Source organism: Mus caroli, chromosome 2 (genome assembly GCF_900094665.2).
Source record: "Mus caroli chromosome 2, CAROLI_EIJ_v1.1, whole genome shotgun sequence".
In the NCBI taxonomy this organism is placed as follows: domain Eukaryota; kingdom Metazoa; phylum Chordata; class Mammalia; order Rodentia; family Muridae; genus Mus; species Mus caroli.
In genome coordinates, this window is record NC_034571.1 from 159,936,598 (window position 1) to 159,949,497 (window position 12,900).

General features: G+C 50.8%; 1 protein-coding gene across 5 annotated transcripts in view; it reads right to left on the bottom strand.

Annotated features, from left to right (window-relative positions):
• The window catches only part of Ripor3 (RIPOR family member 3), a 42,782-nt gene extending 30,337 nt beyond the window's left edge, over positions 1-12,445 (bottom strand). For 2 of the 5 annotated variants that reach the window (XM_021156450.2, XM_029474749.1), the window contains exons 1-2: positions 12,408-12,445; positions 2,530-2,619 (exon numbers count right to left, since the gene is read on the bottom strand). The gene's annotated coding sequence lies outside the window, so the exon portion shown is untranslated. Of the gene's footprint in view, positions 1-2,529; positions 2,670-12,407 lie in introns of those variants that run through there. The other 3 variants (XM_029474753.1, XM_029474752.1, XM_029474751.1) reach the window with 2 other exon arrangements.
• Positions 12,446-12,900: the final 455 nt, after the last annotated feature.

Below are 12,900 nucleotides of genomic sequence, written 5' to 3' on the forward strand. Positions count from 1 at the left end.
CACACACACACACACACACACACACACACACACACACACACTCACACCAGAGGAGAACCCCCTGCCCCTGCCATTGGCTTGTGCCATCTCAGGGAGGCCCTTGAGCTGCTGGCATCCCCTTCCAGGCTCAGTAAACCACAGTGGCAATTATGAACACTCCAGCCTGAGCTGTCCCCAACCCACTGAGGCTCCTGCCCTCAGCCCAGCCCAGGATGGCTGCCACCTTCTCTCACTTTTAAGCCAGGTAAAGAGGAAGCCAGGAGAGGAGCCATCCTGGGGTCTCCAAAGCCTTTTTTCTGGAATAACAGATGCTAGGCCATCCTGGTCTTTGACAGTGACAGCCATTGTCTCTTTCAGGGTTAGGGACAGGAGGCTGAGGCTCCCCACAAGCCAGCACTTGAGACCCTGTGACCCCACTGACCTCACAAGGAATGGGGCTCTGGGGGGACAGCAGTGCAGAGGCCTGCGTCTCACTCTGCAGTTGGCTCCGTGGATTGGCTTCCTGTCCAGTCTCGCCCTCTGGCCCCAGCCTCTCTAGGGCAGCCTTCTTGGGCAACTCCGTTTGGGAGTCTCCAGCTCTGGCAGAGATCAGACCTGTCTGTCCTCAGAATCCTTGGGCCCTGAGGTCACCACAGACGGACAGTGTGACTTCTCTCCTCGTAAGCCCCATCTCATCACCAGGGAACTAAGATCCACAAGAGAGGCTCGGGCTACCCCTTATCACCCAAGCAGCCCCCTAAAACAAAGACCAACCAACAAGGTGGCCAAAGGGAAGACAGAAGGCTAGGTGGGACATCTGTGTTTTCAGCCCATGTGCATCTGTCATCATTGTCAGCTCAGCCACTTCAGAACTAAAGGACACCCTACTGATAATTGTTCCTCTTGTAGACTGGATTTCACATAGTCCATGCTGGCCTTGGACTTCCTATGTAGTTAAGGCTGATCCCCTGCCTCTACCTCCTGGAATTGCCAGCATCCACATACATACCTGCTCGACACAGTGCTGAGTCCAGGAGGCCCTGAGGGATGCTAGGCAAGCACTGAGCCCACGGAGCCACACCCAGTCCCACCATCAGTGTCTATGGTGGCAGTCCTGGGCCCTGCTGCAGACACACCCCTGTGAGTCCCACACCCCACAGGCCTCCCAGCCCACAGCCCTCTCCCTGCTTGGAGCTGCATCACTCACTTTTGTCCATACTCCCAAAACAAGTGCTGTTATACCCTCTCAAATAAAGAAACTGAGGCTGGGGTTGGGGAGACAGCTCAACAGTTAGGAGTGCTTGCTGTTCTTACAGCAGAGGACCTGGGTTCGATTCCCAGCACCCATATGACGGCTCACAACCACCTGTAACTCCAGTTCCAGGGAATACGACACCCTCTTCTCATTGACCTCTGAAGGCTCCCGCGTGTATATGGTGCCAAATACATTACTTGGTCTCTGTCTCTCTGTCTCTCTGTTTCTCTCTCTCTCTGTCTCTCTCTCTCTCTCTCTCTCTCTCTCACTCACTCACACACACACACACACACACACACACACACAAAATAACAAATCCTTAAAAAGAAAAGAAACAAGCCGGGCATGGTGGTGCACGCCTTTAACCCCAGCACTCGGGAGGCAGAGGCAGGCAGATTTCTGAGTTCAAAGCCAGTCTGGTCTACAGAATGAGTTCCAGGACAGCCAGGGCTATACAGAGAAACCCTGTCTTGAAAAACAAAAAACAAAAAACAAAACAAAAAAAAAAGAAAGAAAGAAAAGAAGAGGAGAGGAGAGGAGAGGAGAGAAGAGAAATGAAACAAAACAGACTGTCATTTTAGTACCTAGGACACTGAGGCAGAAGGATTGCTATGACTTCCAGGTAAGCCAAAGCTACAGAGTCACTGTCTCAAGCCAACAGTACAAAACAAAGGAAACAGGCTGGAAGAGAGGATGGCTCCTCTGAGGTCAATGACAGAAAACCCCAGAGCTGGGACTCGAACCCGGCACACTGGGTCCTGTGTCTGACACTGGGGCTATCACCTTCCCAGATGAGCTGGTGAGCCCTCCTCCTGTGAACCAGCAGTGGAGGGGAGGGAAGCTCCAGGGCTGGAAAGGGCTCTGGCCACATAACAACTGAGCTGTGAGACCAGCAGCGCCCCCTCCTGGCCGGCCCAGGTCTAAGGCTGGGCTCCCAGGACTAAGATTATGCAGCTCAGGATTTCACCAGCAGCTTCTGACAAGCCCCGGGAATATTCTAGCATCCTGATGTTTGCCTCTGGCTTGCACAAAGAGGGCAGCAAAAACTCAAAGCAAGGTGAGCAACTGAGGCCCTTGGAGACCCCTTGGTTCATCTAATCACCTCTGCTGTGGCTGGCATTAACCCCAAAGCTGCTGGATGGGAACAGGTCTGGGGGGGGGGTCCCTGGGGAGGCCTTGATTATGCAGGGAAATCCTTGGGAGGCAGCCAGCTGTCTTCAGGAAGCAATGTAAGCAGTCAGGATGCTCTGAGCCCTTGGATGGAGGAGCAGACATAACAGCTGCAGTTTCCAAACCTTTGGTGGCAGTCAGAGGAGCGAGCCAGCGTCTTCTCTCTCTGTCCCTCTGCAGACTGGCTCTGGTTGGCACCTGGTACCGCTGGAACCCTGCAAACCAGTTGAAGGTGGCTTCTCGTGAACCTGCTTCCCCGACTCTGAGGGACCCTGGGGACAGTCCTGGGCCTCTGCCCCAGGTGAAGCCAGAATAAACAGAATTCAGTCTGGCCACAGTCACCCCTGCATCACTGCCCACCAGAACCCTGCAATTTCACCTCATTTCGAGGTAAAGTGGCTAAATTTAGCGTGGTGGGTTTGTGGGTCTGGGCGGCTTTTATGACTGAGTCCCTCACTTATGGCTGTATTTTTTCTCTCCTAAATGCTGGCCAGGGCTTGAATTGCCTTTGGGAGTTTCTGAAATAGCTCCCTTGGTATAGCCTGAGAGGAACTGGTAGGTCAAACCCGGATGGGAATGAGCCTAAACAGGAGAGGTGGACGGCCCAGCAGAACGCCCTGAAACCAGACCGTCTGACCCAGAGGGGCCTGAGGGAGCCAACCTCTCATTTTACCGCATGCTCACATGACTTGCCTGGAAGAGCAAAAGGAACTGAACTCCTTCCCAGCTGAGTGCAGCAGCCACTGCTCCATCAGAAACCTTCACGGGTGGGCGTGGGGGTGGGGGTGGGACTGCCCCGGGCTTTTTCACTGGCTGCCCTTCCAACAGCTTCCTCCCGTGCCCCTGCTTTTTTGCTTCCTCTAAGCCTTCATCTCTCATGGCTGAGGTCACTTCTTTGCAGAGACCGTCCTTGATCAAGCCCTGGCTAGAGAAGCCTCATCCCTTGTTTTACTAACACCCTTCTTAGGACTTGATATCCTGCATATCTGCAGGTCGGGAGTCATTACGTTCTTCGTGAGAATTTCCATTCCCAAGCTGGGCCATTTCTGTTCCGCGCACACCTCCGGGAGTGGCCTACTCATGATTGAATGAATGACAGACGGATATGCCTGAGATTTCTCCCTCTGTATACTTGCTCAGTGAGTGTATGCTGAATGTCTACTGTACACAGAGGCTCTGGGCACCCCAGGAATCCTCCTGTCTCTCCCTTCCCAGAGTTGGGGTTACAGCCACATGCTGGCAGGCCTAGCTTCTGGGAGGTCAAGATCACAGAAAGCAGGCCTGTTTTCATTTGGTGGCTTTGCTGAGTTTTGGAGTGGCAGTGGTTTGGTATCATTGGGGTTTTTATCTAAGGTCTTGCTATGCAGCGCTGACTGGTCTCTAAAGTGCCATCCTCCTGCCTCTGGATCCTAAGCGCTGAGGTGGCGAGCGTGTGCCACCCCGCCCTGCTGCTGAATTATTTTAAGGAGACCTCTGTTTAGAGCAGACTGTCTGTGTGTTTATGTCTCACAGGTGGTAAATACAGGCCTCAGCCGTGAGGAGAAGGGCAAGAGATTCCTCTCCCCAGCACAGTCCACAGCCCAGACACCTTCCTGCCCTGTTTGGCCTGTGATCAACCCTCCCTTGACTCTCAGACCCCACAGACTCACTCAGGGCCCATACAGTGGGTGGACAGGTGGGTCCCCTCAATGGCTACTATAGTACCTTGTCCGCTTCACAGGGTATGAGTGCAGCCATCCATGGCTAAACATGGGAAAGAGGGAAAGGGCAGCATGGTTGGCCCTAAGAGGAAAATCATACGGTCTTTGGAATATGACATAGAGGGATGTCTGACACCAGAAGGAAGGGTTCAGATTAAAGATGTTGAGTAGACTAGATCTCTGTGGTGGCAGAGAGCTTGTCTCGCACACACGAGACCCTGGGTTCAGTCCTCACGACCAGTGAAGAGCTATTGGGGAAAACTTCTAAGATCAACCTCTGGCCTTTGCTTGAGCACACGTGTGTGCACACACATACGTGCAGCGCACATACATACATGTACCACACACATGCACACACCACACACACACATGCACACACCACACATAGACACACATACCATACATGCATACCACACACACATACACACACACCATGTGCATGTGTGTGTGTGCACAAATGCATAACATCCATGTGAACACGCACACATCTAAAAAAGACGCACACGACCAAGCTTCCCCCTTGTTCCCACTGGTGTTTGAGAGTGGGCCTTGTCATCTGTGAAGCTGCTGAGTTGTGGACCTCAGAGACAGGGCACCCTGGCAAGGCCTGCATCTCTTCGGCAACTTCGCAGCCAGCAGAACCCACCCCCTTCCCCCTGCAAGAGACCACATCCAGAGATTGCCACAGTCCCCCTCTTCTCAGACACACCAGATACACCTCTTCCAGCCCTAGCCAGATGGTCTGCCACTTTAGGCACTCCTGTAGCTGCGGATGTAGCTCAGAGGCAGAGTGTTTGAGAAGCATAAGAAAGATCTTGGGGACCGGAGAGATGGCTCAGTGGTTAAGAGCACTGACTGCTCTTCCAGAGGTCCTGAGTTCAATTCCCAGGAACCACATGGTGGCTCACAACCATCTGTAATGGGATCTGACGCCCTCTTCTGGTGTGTCTGAAGACAGCTACAGTGTACTCATATACATAAAAACAAATAAATAAATCTTTAAAAAAAAAAAAAGAAAGAAAGAAAAGAAAGATCTTGGATTCCAGTCCCAGTACCATAACAATATACAGGATAAAGTAATATAAAATTTAAAAAAAAAAACAGAAAATATAGATAAAACCATCCACCAGGCTGGGCAAGAGACTTCACGCAGTCTCAACAGGAATTCACCGCAGCTCCCTGAGAGTCTTGGTGTTTGTAAATCCTGTCAGTGCCAGAAGAGCAACCAAGGCACCGCCCAAGGAGGAAATCCCAGAGACTGCCTCTAGGGGGCGCAATGGAGCCTGGCTTTCCAGCCCTCGTTACACTTGCTATCATTTTACATGTGGGAACGTAAATATATTTACATTATATATAAAAGTGCAGGGGTTTTTTTCCCTGTGTTTCCTTCATGCCTAGTGTGCACAGAGGTCAGACGAGGACATTAGATCCCTTCGAACCGACGTTACAGATGGCTGCAAGTCACCCTGTGGGTGCTGGAAATCGAACCTAGATCCTCCCCCAAAGAGCTCTCCGGCCCACTCCCCACCCACACTATTTCATTTTTGTTGTGTTTTGTTTGGATTTTTTTTTTCAGATGAGTTCTAAACTCTTTTTTTTTAAGATTTATTTATTTATTATATGTAAGTACACTGTAGCTGTCTTCAGACACATCAGAAGAGGGAGTCAGCTCTCATTACGGATGGTTGAGAGCCACTATGTAGTTGCTGGGATTTGAACTCAGGACCTTTGGAAGAGCAGTCAGTGCTCTTACCTGCTGAGCCATCTCACCAACCCTTGTTTTGGATTTTTTGAGAAGAGGGTCTCTCCATGTCACCCTGACTGCCTTGGATCTTGCTATATAGACCAGGCTGGCCTCTAACTCACAAAGATCTGCCTCCCTCTGCCTCAGGAGCACTAGGATTGAAGGTGTGTGCACCACATCTGACTATATCCCTTGTGCTTTGAGTGTTGGGCCACAAACAGGAGCATAAAAATGATTTAAACATTAACCCAAACAGGTCTGGGATGTAGCACAGGATACTGCCTGGCATTTGCAAGGTCCTGAGTTCCATCCCTGGTTTCATAATGAAAACCAAACCAAACCAGTGGACGCGGCCAGGCAAAAGGGTCAGGGAGGAGAGGTGTTTTCTGCCTAAGCTTGGTGACCCGAACTTCATAAGGGTGGAAGGAGGGAGCTGACTCCTCAAGGCCTACACACACACACATACATACACACACACACACCATTCATCACGCCACCCCTGCAATAATAATAATTGGGAAAAATTGAATTCTTGACTTGGGGGTTATCTCAGTGCAAATGACACGTGGCTACATTTGGTTAAGCAAAATAAGACGCTGCTTTTTTTTTTTTTTCAAAAATTTTTTTTCAAAAATTCCTAAGGAACATTTTTGACACTGAGAATGTGATATTTTACATCTGTTTTTATATTTAAAAAAGTACAGTTCTCCTTGTCTTTCCCTGTGTAAGGAATAAACAAATCACGGCCCTTGGTTTGGTCAAGGCACAAGGTGGGACAGCATGGGTACACACAAGGTCCTCATGGCAGGGGGTATTAATTAGAGAGTGTGTGTGTGTGTGTGTGTATGCGCGTGCGTGCACTTGTACAATGGTTTTATTGCCAAGTATATCAATTAGGTATTTCTTTTCTTTTCCCTTTTCTTTTTCTTTTTTTTCTTTTTGAGACAGGGTCTCTCTATAAAGCCCTAGCTGTCCTGGAACTCACCATGTAGATCCTTCTGGATTCAAACTCAGAGATCTGCTTGCCTCTGCCTTCCAAGTGCTGGAATCAAAGGCGTGCGCCACCACTGCTCAGTCTTTGATTAGGTATTTCTTATTATAAGAATTTCACAAGCCCAATGTGGTGATGCACACCTGCCTGTATTTGTGAGGTAGAGGCAGGCAGGAACTTCTGGACCATCCTCAGCTACACAGAAAAATTTGAGATCAGCCTGGGTTACGCACAACCTCTCCAGGAAGAAGAAATAGAAGAAGGAGAGGAAGGGAAAAAAAGAGGAGGAGGAGGAGGAGGAGGAGTGAGAGGGAGAAGGAGAGGAGAAGGAGGAGGAAAAAGAAGAGGAGGAGGAGGAGGAGGGAGAGGGAGAAGGAGGAGAAGGAGGAAGAGGAGGAGGAGGAAGAGGAGGAGAAGGAGAAGGAGAAGGAGAAGGAGAAGGAGAAGGAGAAGGAGAAGAAGAAGAAGAAGGAGAAGGAGAAGGAGAAGAAGAAGAAGAAGAAGAAGAAGAAGAAGAAGAAGAAGAAGAAGAAGAAGAAAAAGAAGAAGAAGAAGAAGATGATGATCCCCTTGCAAAATTATTGCTGAAAAGGTCAGGTAGACTAGCTCTGGGGAGATGGCTCAGTGCATGTGGCTCTGTGCAAGTATGAGAACTGAGCCTCGGGTCCTCAGAAGCTAGTCATAGCAGCACCTGAAACCCCAGTGCTCTTACAGTGAAGTGAATTACAGAGGTGGGAGAGAGTCCGGAAGTTCAAAGGCCAGGGGCACACACCGCAAGGAAGGGCAAAGAACAGATCTCAAACAAGGCAGAAGGTGAGGACATTTGAGAGTGGCTTCTGACCTCTCTACACATGGACTGTGGCACATGCAAGCCTGCACTCATATATGAACACACACATACACACCTTCACATACAGGAAGTTACCACCAGGTCCTGTCACAGTGAGGCAAAGATTGACACAGGCAACTGTATCTGCAGCCACTGGGCAGTTGTGAGGCCAGCGGGACTCAGCCTGTGAGCATTCTGAGTGAACAGCCTGACCAGGTGCCATCTGAGTGAGTTTGCTAGGGGCTCAGGTGGACAGGACCTCGGTACAGAGGCGCAGGGCCTGGCAGTTCCAGCCTGCCTACCATCCTCACTCTCCTGCCTCACCCACCAACTGGGTCTCCAGCCCCAGTCCCCTGCTTCCCCATGCTCTAGAGTCCAGGGCTCCACAGCCAGCCTGCTTGTTTGCTGACCAAAGCTGTTCACAGCCCAGGAAGTGGCTGAGGGTTCAACCAGAGATGATCCATCTGGTCCCTCCACAGTAAACAAGTCAGAAGAATTGAGGCCAGTCTGCTCTGGTTTTCCTGTCCAGTGAGATGTTTCTCTCTCTCTTTCTCTTTCTCTCTCTCTCTCTCTCTCTCTCTCTCTCTCTCTCTCTCTCTCTCTCTCTCTCTCTCTCTGTGTGTGTGTGTGTGTGTGTGTGTGTGTGTGTGTGGTGGTCTGTCTCTCTCTCTCTCTCTCTCTCTCTCTCTCTCTCTCTCTCTCTCTCTCTCTCTCTCTCTCTCTGTGTGTGTGTGTGTGTGTGTGTGTGTGTGTGTGTGGTGGTGTTTTTGGAGATCGGGAGATGGAACCTAGAACCTTACCCCACCCCACCCCCCACCCCCCACCCCCAAGACTCCAGCCAGCCCTGAGAATTCAAACCTCTATTTCCAACAAAGGAGACACCTACTGGTCACCTCCAGTACTGCACCCTTGCTCCCTCAACAGGGACAAATTTCCACCCAAAGGAGGGTGAGGCCCTGTTCCCACGCTCAAGTGAGGTCAGCAGGTCCCAGGCACAGAACAGAGGTGTGTGGCTGAACATTTTGGGATGAAACCCTAACCCTGGAATCTCCAAAGCATTGTAGAACATTCTAGGCTGACACTAAAGTGTGGCTCGTGAGCTGGTTATTAATTAGTTCCCTGTTTGCCAAACATTCTTGCCTGGGTCTCCCAGGAGATGGTCTGGTTGGGAATGCGTGGCAGCTGGGTGGAAATCAACAGAGGAAGAATGTTTGCTCACAGAGAGGCTCACAGAGAGGTGGGTCCCGTGAGGAGAGAGAGCGTGGCTAAAGTGTGTGTGTGTGTGTGTGTGTGTGTGTGTGTGTGTGTGTGTGTGTGTGTGTGTGCGTGCGCGAGCATGGACATGTGTGTAGGTCAAAGAGCAACCTCAGGCTCTGGTCCTCCCTCCCACTGTGTCTGACGCAGGGTCTCAGCACTGCTGTGTACTGGCTCGATCACCGGCTTCCACCTCCCTGCAGGAGTGCTCAGATGATGGCGTTCGTTCACTTACTACCACAGCTGGCTTAGCTTGGGGTCTGAGGCTCCAGGCCAGGGTCTTCACATTCTCCTATGGCAAGAGCTCAACCTTTCCGCGCCAGCTCCTCAGCCCCGGTACTGAACTGAGTTTCTGGGAAAAGGAAGAGTGACACCTGGGAATGAACTAGAATTTGGGGCTCTTTGAGGACAGCTGATAACTTGTGAGCCAGGCGCGTGTAGGGCTGGCAGGAGACCCCTAGGTTACAGCAAAACCTTTGACATGGACTCCGAGCTGACCCATGGGGTGGGGGGCGCTCTCCTTGCACCCCTGAATCAGCCAAAATGAAGGAGAATGAAGAGCTAGAGCAGCGTCCTCCGGGGGTGGAGGGGTGGCGGGTGGGGACAGCAGTTTGAGGATTAGTTGAGGGGTTTTGATTTTGTTTTGTTTGGGGTTAATCTTACTATGAAGTCATGACTGCTCTGGAACTCACTGTGTAAAGCAAGCAGCATGGCCCTAAGCATGCTTCTACATACATAATAAAAATAAAATTATAATAAACGGAATCCAGGGCGTCCCAGTTCACTCCTATGAGTCCCAGCACTTGGGAGGCGTTGGCATGGGGATTTTCATGAATTCTGGGCCAGCCTGAGCTACAGAGGGAGACCTTATCTCGAACAACAGCAAATCAGCAAGTCAGAGTGGGTCTGGGAGAACTGTGTCTGACGAGCCTAGCCTGTCATTCAAGCTAACCCAGAGGCCGAGGCAAGACGATGCCAAGTTTAACAGTGTGATGAACATAGGAAGACCCTGTCCCAGGATAACGTTTAAAAGCTGAGTGGCTGTATCCATACGCTAGTGGCAGTATGCTTGAGCGAAACCCTGGACTCATTACTTAGTAGGGGCCTGGTGGTACGGGCCTGTAAAGAAGAATCAGGAGTTCAAGGCCAGCCTGAGCTACATGAGACCCATCTCAAAACAAACAACAAAAACCCCAATTAAAAGAAAAAGAAGAGCTGGGTGGCGACAGCGGCAGTGGCGGCAGCGCACACCTTTAATCCCAGCACTTGGGAGGCAGAGGCAGGCGGATTTCTGAGTTCGAGGCCAGCCTGGTCTACAGAGTGAGTTCCAGGACACTGCTTGTGGACGTTGTACATCGTGGTGCGCACTAGGCTCCGCACCACGATGTACAACGTCCACAAGCAGTGAGCTACATGAGACCCATCTCAAAACAAACAACAAAAACCCCAATTAAAAGAAAAAGAAGAGCTGGGTGGCGACAGCGGCAGTGGCGGCAGCGCACACCTTTAATCCCAGCACCTGGGAGGCAGAGGCAGGCGGATTTCTGAGTTCGAGGCCAGCCTGGTCTACAGAGTGAGTTCCAGGACAGACAGAGGGCTATACAGAGAAACCCTGTCTCGAAAAACCAAAAAAAAAAAAAAGAAATAGAGGGAGTGTGTGTATGAAAACACAAGACAGGGACAGTCTGGAGCTAGGCGGCTCTATGCCAGCATTGGCATGTAGCCAACGTGGAATCGCTGAGCTGCTCTGACGTTCCCCTCTGACAAGTGTGGACCCTTGCTTGGGCCAGCACCCAACCCAAAGCACTCACACGCGCTCTAGCCCTTCCCACCACACAAGGTTCCTATCTCACCCTGGACTTTATTGCTTTTCCTGCCTAAGGAGGGGCATCTGCTTGGCCCAGTGAAAGTTCCTGTAAGTGCTGAGCTGAGCTGGAGTCTGGCCACCTCATAGGCTTCCATGGGTTTCCAGGGATGCAAGCCCTTGAGCCTCTGCTGGCTAGAAACAGATCCTTCCCTTCCAGGGATTTCCAAGAGGGCCTAGCTTCTAATGGGAGGCAGGGCTGCTGTGGGTGCCAAGAGCCCTGGCCAGGGCCCTGCAGAACTGGGCCCAGTGGTTCACTCCAGCTGCCGGTCAGAGCCATGCTGCTAGAAGGTGACGTGGGGACAGAAACTGCTCCTCACCACAGGCCAGGGCTCAACCACAGCTTTCCAAGGCTGGGGCATCCCAGGATGAACGGCTCTTGAGCTAAGGACACTTTTGTTTTATAGTTGTGGAGGAGAGCCATGGACCAGACCCCAACACGGTGGGTTCTGTGAGGGCAAGAGTGGTGTTTGAGCCTGGGTGCATGTCAAACAGTAGAAAGACAATGGGAGATTATCCAGAGGGACCAGCATGGTGGTGCACGCATGCAATCCCAGCCAGGAGATGCTGCAAATTCAATGCCAGTCAGGGGCTACATGGTGGGAGCCAGGGGAGGGCTTGGAGAGATGGCTCAGTGGAATTAAGCACCTTCTGAAGATCTGCATTTGATACCCAGGACTCACATTTTGTTGTTGTGTTTGTTTTTTAAAGGCATGGTTGGCAGTGTGTGCTTATAATCCAGCAGCTAGAGAGATAGAGACTGGCTCACTGGGGCCACCAAAGTGACACATGACACATCATCTCAAAATCAGGAACAACTGAGGTTAACTTCTAGCCTCCACATGAATATGTACGTATACACACACACACACACACACACCCACCCCCCAAAATCCAGGCTAAGGCCTGCAATCCCAGTACTTTGGAAGTGGAGACAGGAGGATCAGAAATCCAAGTTCATCTTCAGTCACATAATGAGTTCCTGGCTAAGCCTGAGCACCCACATATGCAGCCAAAAAGCTAACACACATAAGATCAAAATAAATATTTAAGAAAAAAAAACACAAAAGAAAAAAAAAAACCATTTGCAACATGTGGCAAAAGGAAAGGAAAATAAAAAAGAGTTTTCAAATGTGTCCACTCACTTCCTGCACATTGGCACTAGCCATGCGATAGGCTGGTCCTCCTGACCAAGAAACAAACAAACAAATAAACAACCAAGGCTGGGGGCATCTCTCTGAGGCCCCCTTTTCATGACACTGGTTCCATTCAGGGATACTCCAGCCCCAACCACCCAAAGATCCCTGTCCCAGCATCATGACCCTGGAGGGTGAGGACATTGCTACGTGAACTGGAATCTCAGGGTGACTCAGACACTCAGGTGGTTCCGGATCCCTGTGGCAGTAGGTTCAAAGTTCATCTGACTCTACAAAGTTCTGAGCAAGAGTAAGAAGACCCCATCGCTGTCCTCAGCTCTCTGCCTGAAACCTTCTCTTCCAGACACAACATGGAAACCATGGCCCGGCCGGCTCTCTACACGGAGTTTATTAGGCAGAGTTCTCTGGTCACAGAACTTATGGAATGTCTCTCTATAGTGAGGGAATTTGTTGTGATGACTTACAGTCTGTAGACCAAAACAATGGGCAGCTGTGGATGGGAAGTCCAAGGATCTAGTAGTTGCTCAGTCCCACGAGGCGAGTTGTTTCAGCTGGTCTTCTGTAGAGGTAGGTTCCAACAGATGTGCTGGCAAGAAAATGCAAGCAGGCGAAGAAGAGTGAGTCTTCCTTCTTCCAATGTCCTTATGTAAGTCTCCAGCAGAAGATGTGGCTCAGATTAAAGATATGTGCCACCATTCCTGGATCTGGGACTTGCTTTGTCCCAGGCTGACCTTGAGCTCAGAGATCTCCCTGACTCAGTCTCCTGGGATTAAAGGTGTGTACTACCTTGCCTGGGCCTAAGCTTTTCATATGCCTCAAGATCTTCACACCACCAAGCATTGGTGGCACAGGCCTTTAATCCCAGCATTTGAGAGGCAGAGGCAGGCAGATCTCTGAGTCTGAGGCCAGCCTGGTCTACAGAGTGAGTTCCAGGACAGCCAGGGCTACACAGAGAAA